This window comes from Eschscholzia californica, unplaced genomic scaffold (genome assembly GCF_041429995.1).
Source record: "Eschscholzia californica isolate CP2 unplaced genomic scaffold, dmEscCali1.0.p SCAF_6, whole genome shotgun sequence".
Lineage (NCBI taxonomy): Eukaryota > Viridiplantae > Streptophyta > Magnoliopsida > Ranunculales > Papaveraceae > Eschscholzia > Eschscholzia californica.
The window spans coordinates 16,057,154-16,070,724 of NW_028238483.1; the positions used below are offsets into that span (position 1 = coordinate 16,057,154).

The window sequence follows — 13,571 nt, forward strand, 5'->3', positions numbered from 1 at the left end:
AGGCTGCAAATGGATTTTCAAAAGGAAATTGAAAACAGATGGATCTATAGACAAGTATAAAGCGAGACTTGTCGCAAAGGGATTCCGACAAATAGAAGGGTTAGATTACTTCGACACCTATTCTCCAGTTAGTCGAATCACCTCAATAAGAGTGTTAGTAGCTATAGCATCCTTATACAATCTGGAAATTCATCAGATGGATGTGAAAACCGCTTTCTTAAACGGACAACTCGAAGAAGAGATTTACATGAACCAACCAGAAGGGTTCATAGCTCCAGATCAAGAAAAGAAAGTGTGTAGGTTAGTGAAATCACTATATGGGCAAAAGCAAGCTCCAAAGCAGTGACACTTAAAGTTTGATGACACATTATTATCAAACGGATTCAAGATCAACGAATGCGATAAATGTGTCTATGCAAAGATCAGTGCGAAAGGATGTGTTATTCTATGTTTGTATGTAGATGACATGCTAATTATGGGAAATAATTTAGATGTCATTAATACAACTAAAAAGATGCTTTCGAAAACTTTCGACATGAAAGATTTAGGGAAAGCGGAGGTCATTCTTGGAATTAAGGTTTCCAAGACGCCTGAAGGGATAAGTTTATCTCAGACGCATTACGTTGAGAAAATCTTAGAAAAATTCAACAAAGATGACCTAAAAGTGGCGAATACTTCGATAGATCCAAGTATTCAGTTAATGAAGAATACATGGAACGCAGTAAGACAGTTATAGTACTCTCGGATTATTGGAAGTCTAATGTACCTAATGAACTGTACTCGACCAGACATAGCCTACTCAGTCAGTAAGCTAAGCAGATTTACGAGTAACCTGAATAACACACATTGAATCGCCATAATGAGAGTGTTACGCTATCTAAGAAAGACGAAGGAGTACGGACTCCATTGTACCACATATCCTGCAGTCTTAGAGGGATATGAAGATGCAAATTGGATATCAGATACCGACGACACTAAGTCAACCAGTGGATATTAGTTTACACTGGGAGGGGCTGCCATATCTTGGAAATATTCGAAGCAAAAGTGCATTGCTCGATCGACAATGGATTCAGAATTCATTGCTCTAGACAAAGCAAGGGAAGAAGCAGAATGGCTGCGACAATTGCTTGAAGATATTCCAATATGGCCAAAGCCGGTGCTTGCAATCAACATACACTGCGATAACCAAGCAGCGATTGCACTAACACAAAGCAAGATGTACAACGGTAAGTCTCGACACATTCGTCGAAGACATAATACCGTTAAGCAACTTCTCTCTGAAGGGATCATAACTATAAATTATATAAGATCCAAAGATAACCTAGTGGATCCATTTACAAAAGGGTGATCTAGAGAGTTAGTAGTTGCATCATTAAGGGGAATGGGGCTAACGCCTAAAGAAAATGAGTAAAGGCATGGTGAAACCCTACCTAGATAACTGGAGATCCCACGATCTAGGTTCAAAGGGCAACTGAAGCTATATCCTGACTCGACAGTAACACTGTAAGAGATTTCTATCTCTTACCCATTCCTAGGATGACAACAGTGTTGCCTGCAGTGAGAGGTTAAGCATTAAGCTTTTAATGAATTCGAAAACTTAGAACTCGAATCTAACGTGAGGTATAGCAGGATACCTTATTACGGATAACCTATATGTGTGTGAATTGATGCCGGTTCGATGGGAAGGTCGTCTAGGCCGATTTCTCTAAAGCGCACATGAATTCGGGATTGTTCAGCACCGAAATGAACACAACCGAGAACCTAAGTAAGGGATTAGCTATGTGATAGTTATTTTGGGTTACAATTCCTAGGACTCAATTCAAGACGAAAAGTTCACTGCTGTCCTTGTAGACCTTGTAGTTATTCACTAGGAAAGGTTCAAAGTCGAAAGACTACCTATTTCCGATGCAGCGAAGTTCCGCTTATGAGCTCTGTCAGTGTCAGTCTGTCAGTATAGTATGTCTGCATATATCATAGCATAAAACCTCAAATTTTCATTCATGTGGAGGATTGTTGGAATCGGAGCCAATTTTGGCTCGACCCGATTCGTCAAACTTAGAAAAGAAACGCACCATTGCGTTCGTCTCGTCGAGCTCTTCAATTAAAAGCCAAGAATCACTCAAATCCGATTCCGAATGAATGAGAAATTCAAGATTAAAGTTTATACGAAATTCGGTTGAAATAGGTACTAAAACGTCAAAAGGGAGAAAATTAAATTAGGGACATCTGGGCGAAGCGAGCACGTCCAGATCTGGACGGCTCGCGTTCCACTCGAGTTTTTGAAGCGGGATCTAACGGTTGCGCCTGAAGATGTGTGGGACAGAAGTGGGATACCGCCAGACGCGTTGGATCAGCAAGATCCAACGGCGCGCGTAAGCCCCGCGTCGGGACACTCTCGGGATCTCTCTAGATCCAGATCTGACGGTCATCTATAGACTCTGTTGGGACGATTTCGGGCTGGATCAAACTCAATCCAACGGTGGGTGTTTTGTCCGCGTTTTCTAGCCAAATCGAACGCTCCAAAATACACCCGAAAATCCCAGTTAATTAACTAGAGGAACAACACTTAGTTGGGAAGTGTAGTTTCTGTATTGATTTGTATTAAGTTACAGAAGTTCATGTGCCAGATTCTTTTCTCTATAGTCTATTGTATCAATGCATATGAACGTTGTTTGTTATAAAGATTCGTTGTTAATTTTTGTCTTTGCTAAAGCAGTAGATAAATATGAAATTTTTGTCAACACAAAATCATATATAAGGGAGAAGAGGTGACTACAGGTGATTAAAACTTTTTGGTTTATATCCTTTCTTTACTGTGTACTTGGTCAAATTTCATAGTTGATGACATTGTAAGTGAAGTCTTAAAAGGTATAGAGCATTGTGAGCTTCTTTGCACTACAGATGAATTCATTTTTGAAATTAACCCAACGTTCTCCAAACAGAAATAATTTGAGATATTCCATTTTGGAAGAGAAAACTAACAGTCTATTGTTCTTTAAACTTTGCTAACAAGAGGTACCACGTGTTATGTTCTAGGTGAGCAAATATTATAGGTCTTTCAGGTGCTCACTGGTTAATCATGGTGTTCCAATCTCACTCTACAAAATTCTCACAGGGAAGCAACTATCACAAGTCTTTCTGGATGAGCAAATATCACACTCTTTCATGCTATACTTTATCTGATCTCTTTATTTGTTGTTAAGTTTTAACTAACTTGATTTTAATTTCGCGATTTTTTTTGTGCATTTCAGAAACATCAGGTAGTGTGAACCCTAATTGTTCGTTGAAAATCTTTTAGCAATGCAGACGTTGTATATTTCAGGTACTTCAATTCTATTGCTCTATTCTGAATCAAAACAAGTTACGACACTTAAACTTAGATTTAGTGTGGTATTCATTTTCAGTCCTTAATCTTGATATATGTTTGAGATTTTCTCTAATGTAGAGGGTTATTCGATCTATATGTCTTTGTTTATCATTTTTGTGTCCAAATATCATAGATGTATATTTTTTTTTGTTGAACTATCATAGATCTATATTCTCTTTTTATTTGATTCTTATTTTGTCTTTTTTCTATGAAATTTTGCCTGCACTGTTGAAGTGCGTACGTAGACAGTAGATCATAAGTTATTTTGAGTTGGATTTAAGGGATTTCTATGAAGTTGGTTTTCGAATTTAAAAATAAAATTAGTGAGCACATCCTATGAGTTAGTTACAATTTTTCTGTCTTATCAATACTTGATGTTTGACTTTTAAATTTAGAATTCCTGCTACAATAGGAAATTGGGAATCTATTTATAATTTTTGACACGAGAGGTTTACTATAGTTTGAGTTGATGTTAGCCATTTTATTATGCATTTTCAGAAACATCATGTATTGTTAGCTCCTTTTGTTCGATGAAAATCCTCAATCAATCTAGATTTTTGTATTTTCCAGGTACTCGCATAGTTTTGCTATTTGTTATGATTCAAAAGAATTTTTTTTTATGCGTAATGTTAAGTTTTCTTAACAATTAACTATTAGGATGCTAGGTCGTGGTTGTCGGCCTACAGGTGTCATTCTATTTTGGTTCTTTTGTGCCATTGGCAATGGTTTACGTTAAAATTTGATATATACCCTTAGTCTAACTTATGTACTTTGGTTAATTAGGGAGTATGCCCCGACAAGAGAAAGACTATCTGCTAGAAGTTTAGCTTATATACATAGTGTTAGTGTGGATTCGACTAGGTTAGGATAGCTTGGGCGAAGGGAGAAATATCTCGATCAAGTGGTAAACTTTCTCCTAATTTTCAGTTAAATTACACAAAAACCAGATCGAATATTTCGTTTGTTACATTATACGGTTATGTATGATGTGCAGGTTATATTATTTGATGGGCTTATGATGGATGATCTACTAAAGTGTTCAACTATTCTAGAAAGTGATTTCATAGAGTTAGAAGATTTGAAGTTCTAGATCTTTTTTTGTTAGAAATGTATAAATCTAAGTCGTTCAAACAAATGGTTAAGATCAAAACAAAAGTTATATAAATATTTGTTGTTTCTTTCATTCTCTGTTCCTCTCTCTCTATCTCACACTTATGTGAATACAAGACAACATAATTTTTTTTATTCTCTCTCTCACTCTTATGTAAAAACGAGACGGCATAGAAAAAAATATCAAATCTCATTTATCTCTCTCATTATTCTTGCACAAACGCGAGATGCCATAGAAAAAAGTGAAATATTCTATTGTTTTATTATCATTACATTTTTCATTTAGAGCAGGAATAATAACTTGGTCATGGTACCTTTTTGAAAGTGGCACTGTCTTTGCCGTATTTACCGTTATTCATGACTTCAACAATAAGTTGAAGCAACACTTTATTTTCAATTTGAGACTATTTCATGTATTTATTTTTGTCGTCTGTGAATTCATTTAATACAACAAATTGAATACATAAAAGTTTATCTCCAAATTTATCATAAAATTACACAAACTTACAAATTTCGGCTTTATCTTCCTAAAATTACAATTGGATGACTATGATAGTAAGAACTTATGTTAATGATATACTATGATAGTAAGAACTAATGTTAATGATATGTTATGCAATCGTTGCCTAGTGTACTAATAAAATAAATAGATTATCCATCTATGTGTAACCAAAGAATTCTCAAAATAAATAACAACAACCAACTTTTAAGAACAAAGAATTCCCAACTACAAAATAAAGAATTTATTATTTTCAACTACTAGGATTATGCATGGATTGAAAGAAGTGGCTACTACTGAATTCTACCTGTTTCTGGGGTTACTACCGAGTTTCACACTTGTTTCTTGACATTATTGTTTGGGAAATCAAAACTGGGTTTAGCATACAAACACATGTTTTAGGGTTACTACCGAGTTTCACAAACAATGGTTACTTATTATGAGTTTATAGAATAATGAGTAATAGAGATGGCTACTACTGAATTCTACCTAGTCATGTGGGTAATGTTCTTCGACTACACAAACATCATGATGAAACATGGTATCATAGAGTAGTCGGTAACCTTATTTGCTACAAAAATAAAAATTACTTATAGAAGCTCAAAACCGAGAAGGTGAGGAAAGCGACTACCAACCGAGAAGAAGAAGAAAACGGTTACCAACTGAGAAAGATAAGATTACCTGTTTCAGGGTCTTTTTGAGACTTTAGTAGGGTTTTTTTTTATTTATAATAGAGAAAAGAGTTTTTTTTTTATTTATAATAGAGAAAAGAGTTTTTTTTAGTTATTTAACTCATTATTTTTAATATCCACCCATGGCAGTAAGAACTCCAAAGATCCACCTATATAGGTGAAACTTTGAGTTTGACAAATTGTGAGTAAATTTGTCTCCAAAAGATCTTGGGTCGGACATTAGATTAAAAGTTCTTGATTTTTCTAAAAAAATGAATAACGCGTTCTTTTAAAGTTCTTAAATAAAGGTCTGAACCAATAACACTAAACTTTGAAATTCTTAAAAAAAGATCTGAACCAATAACGCCAAACTTTAAACTTCTTAAATAAAGATCTGAACGAATAACACGAAACTTCAAAGTCCTTAAAAAGAGGCCCAAACCAATAACGCCAAACTTTTAAGATCTTAAAAACATTGAAGATCTCACAAAAGTTCGGAACGAATAACCCCCACTAAAAACTTTATAATGCATATTATGTACCACACTAATTTTGAATTATACAAATACATTTACTATAAACATTACACTTTTTGGTAAATATTATACGTAATTTATTATACATTACTTGTATTCGAAATATCATAATTTATTCTGTTCATTACATAATTCATTTTTGTATTTGCATTTAAAGAAGTAGTTATGTTTTTTTCAACAGAATCATCCAACGCAGTAGATACGACCACTCCCATATCCTATGGTTGGGATAAAATCTTGACACAAGCTGGTCAGGTGTTTTTTGGGGGAGCTTAAATGACATTTATGATGATGAAGATTGTTTCCACGATCCTCTGTGGACAACCAAAGCTTATGTCAACGTTTACATGGAATATATTCACCCCGTCCCTAATTTCGACGAACCCTACACCTTTGATGAAGAGTCAAAAACACTTCCAGCTTTGATCAGGTGTACAACCGGAAGGCGAAGGACTGTACAGTTGGAGAGTTCTGTAACATTCCAAGGAATTTGAGGATTTGTGGTAGGTGTCAGCAACCTTCCTACCACAACCGTTCAACTTGCAGAGTCAACATTTGAGCTTCAATTTATTTTATGTCGTCCATATTCTGTTACTTGCGTATGAAAATAGTTTTTATTAATGAATAAAAATCATTGTGTTCGTCAAATTTTTTATTTTATGTTTAAAATTATCTAATATTTAGTGTGAATTACATGTTGATGTTGTGTGGTTGAAAAAACACTTTTTTTTTATACAACAGAACTTTGAAGAAAATTATCTATTATGTTTAATTTAACATTTAGTAGGAAATACATGTTATTTGGTTTAAAAAACACCTTTTTCCATACAACAAAACTATAAACTCTTACACTTACAATGAAAAACACATTTTTTTAATAACAAAATGTACATATGTAATCACAAAACTAAAACTGATGACTTAATTACATGTTGGGTTTTACACCCTTATACTAATGTCTATGGCAGAAATAAGACATCTAATGTCAACATTAGTATTCCCAGGATCACATGCATAAGCCCATAATAATACTAAGTAAAACTAGAAAGATGAATACCTTATTCGTTAGTTTTCCCTCGAACTTTTCCAATTGCTTTTGAGAAGACCAAGAGCTTCAGACGTAACTCCTCTACTTGGGACACGAGCAATGAACTTGATCTCCCACCTTGTTGTTGGCTAGCACACCAATGGTGGTTGGAAGAAGAACACTTTTCTTGTTTGATTAGATAGATAGTAATGGGAATTAGCTCACTTTCTCCTATCTACTTGATGTGGTAGAGTAAGAAAGCTTAGAGAGAAATTCCACACCTTATTCTCTGCCCTAAGAGTGTTTATATAGAACCCTAATAAGAATCCACCTCCTTTTAGGTTTCCTAAAACACCCTTTAGAATAAGATTTAAGGAAACTGTCGAAAATAGCAACTATTGATATTTTCTCAATTCCCTAAGGAGATGACTTCCAAACCCAGCCAAAATTGGTATATTTAATCTTCATAACATAAGGAAACTCCCTCCAAAAATCAGCCCAATCCGAGCCCTAAGTGCTTGAATCGGCCTAGGCCCAAAAACCCTATTTTTGGCCTTTTTGTACTATCTTTGCCTAATTCTTTTTTAGGCCTATGAGATATGTTTATGGGATATTCCCATTTTTATATCTCACTCCCACTAGTCATATCCTAGATCAATTTGACACTCTTGTGTGCCCGTTGTAGGATCCGATTGAAGTTAGCCGCGAATTACTTCGTAATTCGACGATCGTAGTTGGTTTCTAGCTTAAACTATACGATTCCTAAATCAATCGGATTTGATGATCTTCTTCATCAATTGTCCTATCCGACAAATTGTTCGCATTATCACCTTGGTCGAAGGACATCTCCTTCAACACCTTCAGACTCCTACTTAGACTTAGAACAATTACAATGCTCGATTTCCATGTCACTTAGTATCCCATCTGATACGTCACGTCATTCATACTTTCTTGATCTCGAGTACAACTGTCAAAACAAATGATTAACTTTTAATCCATTTGAGCACGGCCATGTATTTTCAGTTGTTGCTCGTCAAGTGGCCCGAGGACACTGTATCCTAACATAGTTAGGAGGACATAATCCATTCTTGCGCTCCCACTCAACTTCATGTCTATCTCGTCCTTCCCAGTATCCATTTTTATAACCTCCATTTACGGCGCGGCGTTTAACGGAACCAAAGCTGGACATTCCTTACATTAGATGAGCTGAGCACTCATGTTTTGAGGAATCTCCCCAATCTTGTCTTTTGAGAAATATTTGACGTTCATCAAGAGTGATGTACTTCTCATTAGAGGGTTATCCAGTTTGTAAACCTTTTACACACCCACGTAGTCGAATCGAATACACTATTCCTATAGCCCATGAAACTGTGCTATCCCATCGACTCCCATGCTAGTCTATGTGAGTCATTGTTGTCCATGCAATGACCTGAACTAGGGATTTGACAATAAATATTCCAAGTTCACTTAATAGGGTTTCATTACTCAGATCACGCATCTGACAAACCTATTCAGAATGTTTTATTGTCTATGGACTGCTGTTTAAATACTAAACCAAATTTTGACGATTTGCGAAATAACTCTATTATTTCCGATAACGAGAGTTGTAAATCTGAGCCTCTTCCATAAAACTCTTTTACCCACTCAGTTTTACTTGTCGAGGTTTATTCCAAATTTACCTCATGCCTTAGAGTGTGTATGAATCTCATACTATGTCTTAGGTTGCAGTTTAGTTTGACTACCGTGGTAGTCGGTTTTAAACTTTGCTAATTATCAATTAATTTGAAGATTGTTATCTTCAACCTTGATAATTTCTAGTAATCTTTACTAGATTTAAGACTTTTAATTTCTTATGTAGAATTTGCAACAGCTACGGCTTAAACACTTTTAGCCTACTTTCCTTCCATGTCTGGAAGTGCACTACGATGACTTGTTTCAGCTCTTGTACTACTTTATCCTTTAGCCTTCTAGGATGTATAAAGTAGTGTTTCGGGTTTCCAATCCGAATTTGGATGTCTAAATGCTAATCATGTTCAACATGACTTGTCTTTATGTTTTCGAACATAAATGTCTCTCTCATGCGTGCTTGCTAATCGGTTTCTCTTAGATTCTGAATTTTGCAACGCTCTTTGTCATGAGTTTTTGGGTCGAAATTCTTTTAGACTTTTCCGAGTCTTAGATTTTCAGTTTCGGATCTCAAGCGTCTCAGCGTACTGAGTCTCTCTAATCCTATCATTCTTTTGATCTATGTTTATAGATCTTTAGGTACCCAAAATGGCATTTTTATCCTTGTGTGTGGTCCTTTTATTGAGTCAGTTTGTTACTGTTATACAACATCTTTTGCCGTACTCCATCTTTTGTATGTACTCTGCATACGGACTTGGAAGGTTTGTCGCTCCCACTTACCTTCTTAAAATTCGTGATTCAAGAATTTCTTCATTCCTCAGGAATCAAAACCATTTTGATTGCCTTTATGAATCGAAGATTTTGACTCTTGCGTGCTTTAATCTGTCGATGGATTCTTTAAGCATGCGTATGGACATAACTGGACTGGGGAAATCCAATTCCTTTAGTCTAGTTACGGGAAACTCGAATGTTACCATCCTTCTCAGTTTTCTATTCTAGAAAACTAATTTAGATCTTCCGTTGACTTAAATTATCAGGCTACATGTCTTGATGAGATATGGATTCCATGATGATTTTTGGCTTATAGCCAAAATCTAGAGTCAATTTTCGTCTCTGCGCAGGTCTTTTATCTCTTCAGAAATAATCTTTATCTTCTGAATCTTTGAGATTTTACTTTTGACCATTTAGGAGTTTTGAACAACAATTTGGAATATTCTCAACTATTTTGAGATTTTTCCTTTAGAGACACTTTCAACTACTTTGAGAGTTCTCCAGCGAATTATATTTGCTTTTGTGCGGTAGGTTTTAAGATCCAATCTCTACCTTTTCATTTTCCCGAGGAAGAGCGGTTTTACTGTCTTTCAATAGTTTTGTTGCTCTTGGTAGAACTTAATCGGCCAGTACATTTTTCATGATTTTTCTCATGATCGAATTAATTCGACTTGTACTTTTCTCCCACTTATTCTTGTAATAATTAGTACTTTTCTCCCAGATTACTAGGTATGCTAATTACTATAAGAACTATCATGAGCAACAAACACTTTGTTCTCTTGATTGTTTGTGGAGGAAGCTCAAATTTCTTCCAAAGAAATTGCGTAAGACTTTAGCTAGTTTTTGTATCCTCGTAAAACACTTTTACACAAGATTTAGCTTTTAGACGGATTTTGGTAAGTGTGAAAGTAATCGTTTCTAGAATATATCACAACGTATTCGGAAGACTTGGCTTAAACCCAGCATTGATTGAATCATGCATAGCAGTGTTCGATTACTCCCACTGAATCCACCATCCATCGAATGTGTTCCATGGAGCAGAGTTGGAAAATTGTTTCTCAACTCCTTTAATGGTTATCAAGTGTTTGACTCAAGTTTTCACCACTCCAATCGGATGGCTTAAACTCTCTTGTCAAAGTGATTCTTTACTTCGGTTTGTACTTTGTTTGAACCTTTCAAACATTCCAACTCACACTTTATGATTTGTACGTTCCCATACTTCATGAAGTTTGTCGGAGCACATATTGAAGTATCTCTCCTTAGCTTCTGCAAGTAAACTTATAGGTTGCATAACACCGCATGAGTCCTAATGGATTACTAGTCTCTATGCCCTTTTAAAAGGGGCGAATTTGTCAATTAGTCCTTAAGACTTAATCGACAATGCTGAAGTTAATGAGATTGAATCTCTTGAAATTCGTCATTATCAATGTTAACCTTTAGTTAATTTACCACTTGTTTAAAACATCAGATGTTTCTAGAAGAACAAAATAATCGCTATTAAGTTCTAAGCTAGATCAGTGTTTAAAGGAAGCCTTTGATCCCTTTAAGCATCCCTAGCATTACTGTTTTTGCTTCCTCTTGGATCTTTACTTCTTTCAGTCAAGTATGAAATTATATGATACTTGTTTAACTTTGTTAACAAGGATACGGAATCGGAATTTCATGATCCATTCCTTTTGTCCTCCAGGTGCTAAAGGTAGTTTCCCTTTTGAATGACCTAACCATTATTTGGAAGCATTTACAGTAATGAGGAATACTCTTGATCATGTACTCGGCAACTGCTTTTCTTTGATCAAATGTTTGTCTCACTTGACTGACCTTTTGTCCTTTTGAATCTCAAGAAACACTTTCTTAGATTCCTTTTATCAAATCTCAAGAACCTTTATTAGATTTGATATTCTCGTGTGTTCTGCTCAGTTGTTCGTAACAAACTGAGTGACTCATCTAAGGTCTTATCTATCTTTGTTCAATTGATTAATTTTGTTGCCTTTCTTTAGGATGACTTTCAGATTGCCTTGGAGGTCTTGTACCTCTCCATTTATGACTTCTGTAGGAACCTCTTCCTCAGTTTGTCTTAATGGTTACGCTAGCATCTATTACTCTTTCAAAGAGAATGTTATACGATTGCTTGCAAAAAGGCTTTTGACCTTCTCCGGTATGAGTAAACACTGGGATTGGGTATTCTAGTAAGCTTTCCTTTTGAATCTGAGAACTATTCTCGGATTCATTCTTCCATTCTAGGAAGTTGATCAACACCTCCCTTAGGCGTGATTCAAGGCTGAACCTGTTTCCTTGTGTTATCTTAACTCTACATAAAGAAATGACAAAGTTTTAAAACTCGTTATCGTTTTTGAAAAACATTAGTTTTCCCACATTATTCAATATAAAATCGTCCCCGATTGAATAAGTGATTCCAAGATCCCAGTTCTTCGGAGTAAAGCGGACGAAGGCCCTACCCTTTGACTCCGTCATTCCGGGTGAGCGAACTACTTCACTGATCATACCTTATGACTCTTGGTTGATAGATTTCATTGATGAATGACTAATCTATCCTTTTCCCTCGAGTATCCAAGGCTCTCTTGCTGATCTCGTTGAGTATAACCATTTAGACATGTATGCCTCTTCTATAGACCTACCCGCATTGTCCCAAGGTAGAGGAGGTACTCAGCGAAGACCGACCCACCTTCGAACAAGGGCGCAACGAGTGTCTTCATCTGGATAGGCGATTACTCAAGATTACTTTTGGGGACTTTTACGCTAGTCTGGCATTTGTTATAGTGAACTATTTAGCCTAACTAACATCCACGATATAAAGCGTAAATAAGTAAGTAAATGCGCGTGAGAAAAAAGTAAATCAAGCAGACATGGATCCTAGTATGACCTCTAACCTAGAAGATCTAATCTCCTTTGGTTTTCTTCCAGTTTCGCCTTTTGGTTCGTCTTAGATCGTCATATTTGAACCTCCATTGAACTCTCCCACTCGCCTTTGGATTTCATCCTTGAACTTTTCAATGGACTCAAAGACCCTAAACTCTAATTACAAGACTCTAACGATTCGCAGATCGTATAAATTTGAAATTAAAATTAATTACAAAGCATTCACCCATCCGTGCTTAAAACAAGAATAAAGAAATAAATCTATGGCCATACTAGTTTCCCGCATTCACATCACATGCAATCATATAATATATCGAGGCTAAGAATTATATATGCATGTTAATCCGGGAGATACTTTTGTCGACATCTCATGTCACATTACGGACCTTAAGTCTAAATTCGAAGAATTCGACTAATGGTGCGTTCTCATTTTATCTCTTATGATTTATAAAATCAACTTTAAGAAAAATTCCGTTTTGGGCTCGAGAAAGCCCGGGTCAATTTCGGAAAAAACTTGGTTTGATTCTTAATGATTTCATAAATCAATTTAAATATAAATCCGTTTTGGCCTTCTGGATGGCCCGGATTAACTTGGAATTATTTGGTTGGAATCAGAAGAAAATATGGCAAAAACTCCCACTCGAATGATGGTCCCTTTTCGTGGTCCGAAAAGCCTCGAAAAAGCCCGGGACAAGTCCTAGACAAGTCCCGGCCCAAGGCCACAAGGGCTCGGATAAGGTCCGGACATGGCACGACCCATATGGCCGGCATGTCCTGACCGAGGCCTACCAAGGCCTGGTCTCGTCCTGGCCGGAGCCAGGACGCTAGTCCATGCACCGGACGCTAAAAGTGCCCGAATCGGCCTAGGCCCAAAAACCCTGTTTTTGACCCTTTTGTAACTATCTTTGCCTAATTCCTTTTTAGGCCTATGAGATATGTTTATGGGACATTCCCATTGTTATATCTCACTCCCACTAGTCATATCCTAGATCAATTTGACACTCTTGTGTGTAACCCGTTGTAGGATCCGATTGAAGTTAGCCGCGAATTACTTCGTAATTCGACGATCGTAGTTGGTTTCTAGCTT

At 36.1% G+C, this 13,571-nt stretch overlaps 1 long non-coding RNA gene across 1 annotated transcript; it reads left to right on the forward strand.

Moving 5' to 3' along the window:
* The first annotated feature begins 3,248 nt into the window (after positions 1-3,248).
* LOC147531999 (uncharacterized) lies at positions 3,249-4,442 on the forward strand. The gene is made up of 3 exons (XR_015227631.1): positions 3,249-3,322; positions 3,866-3,937; positions 4,362-4,442. It is a non-coding gene; the product is annotated as an uncharacterized LOC147531999 (long non-coding RNA).
* Positions 4,443-13,571: the final 9,129 nt, after the last annotated feature.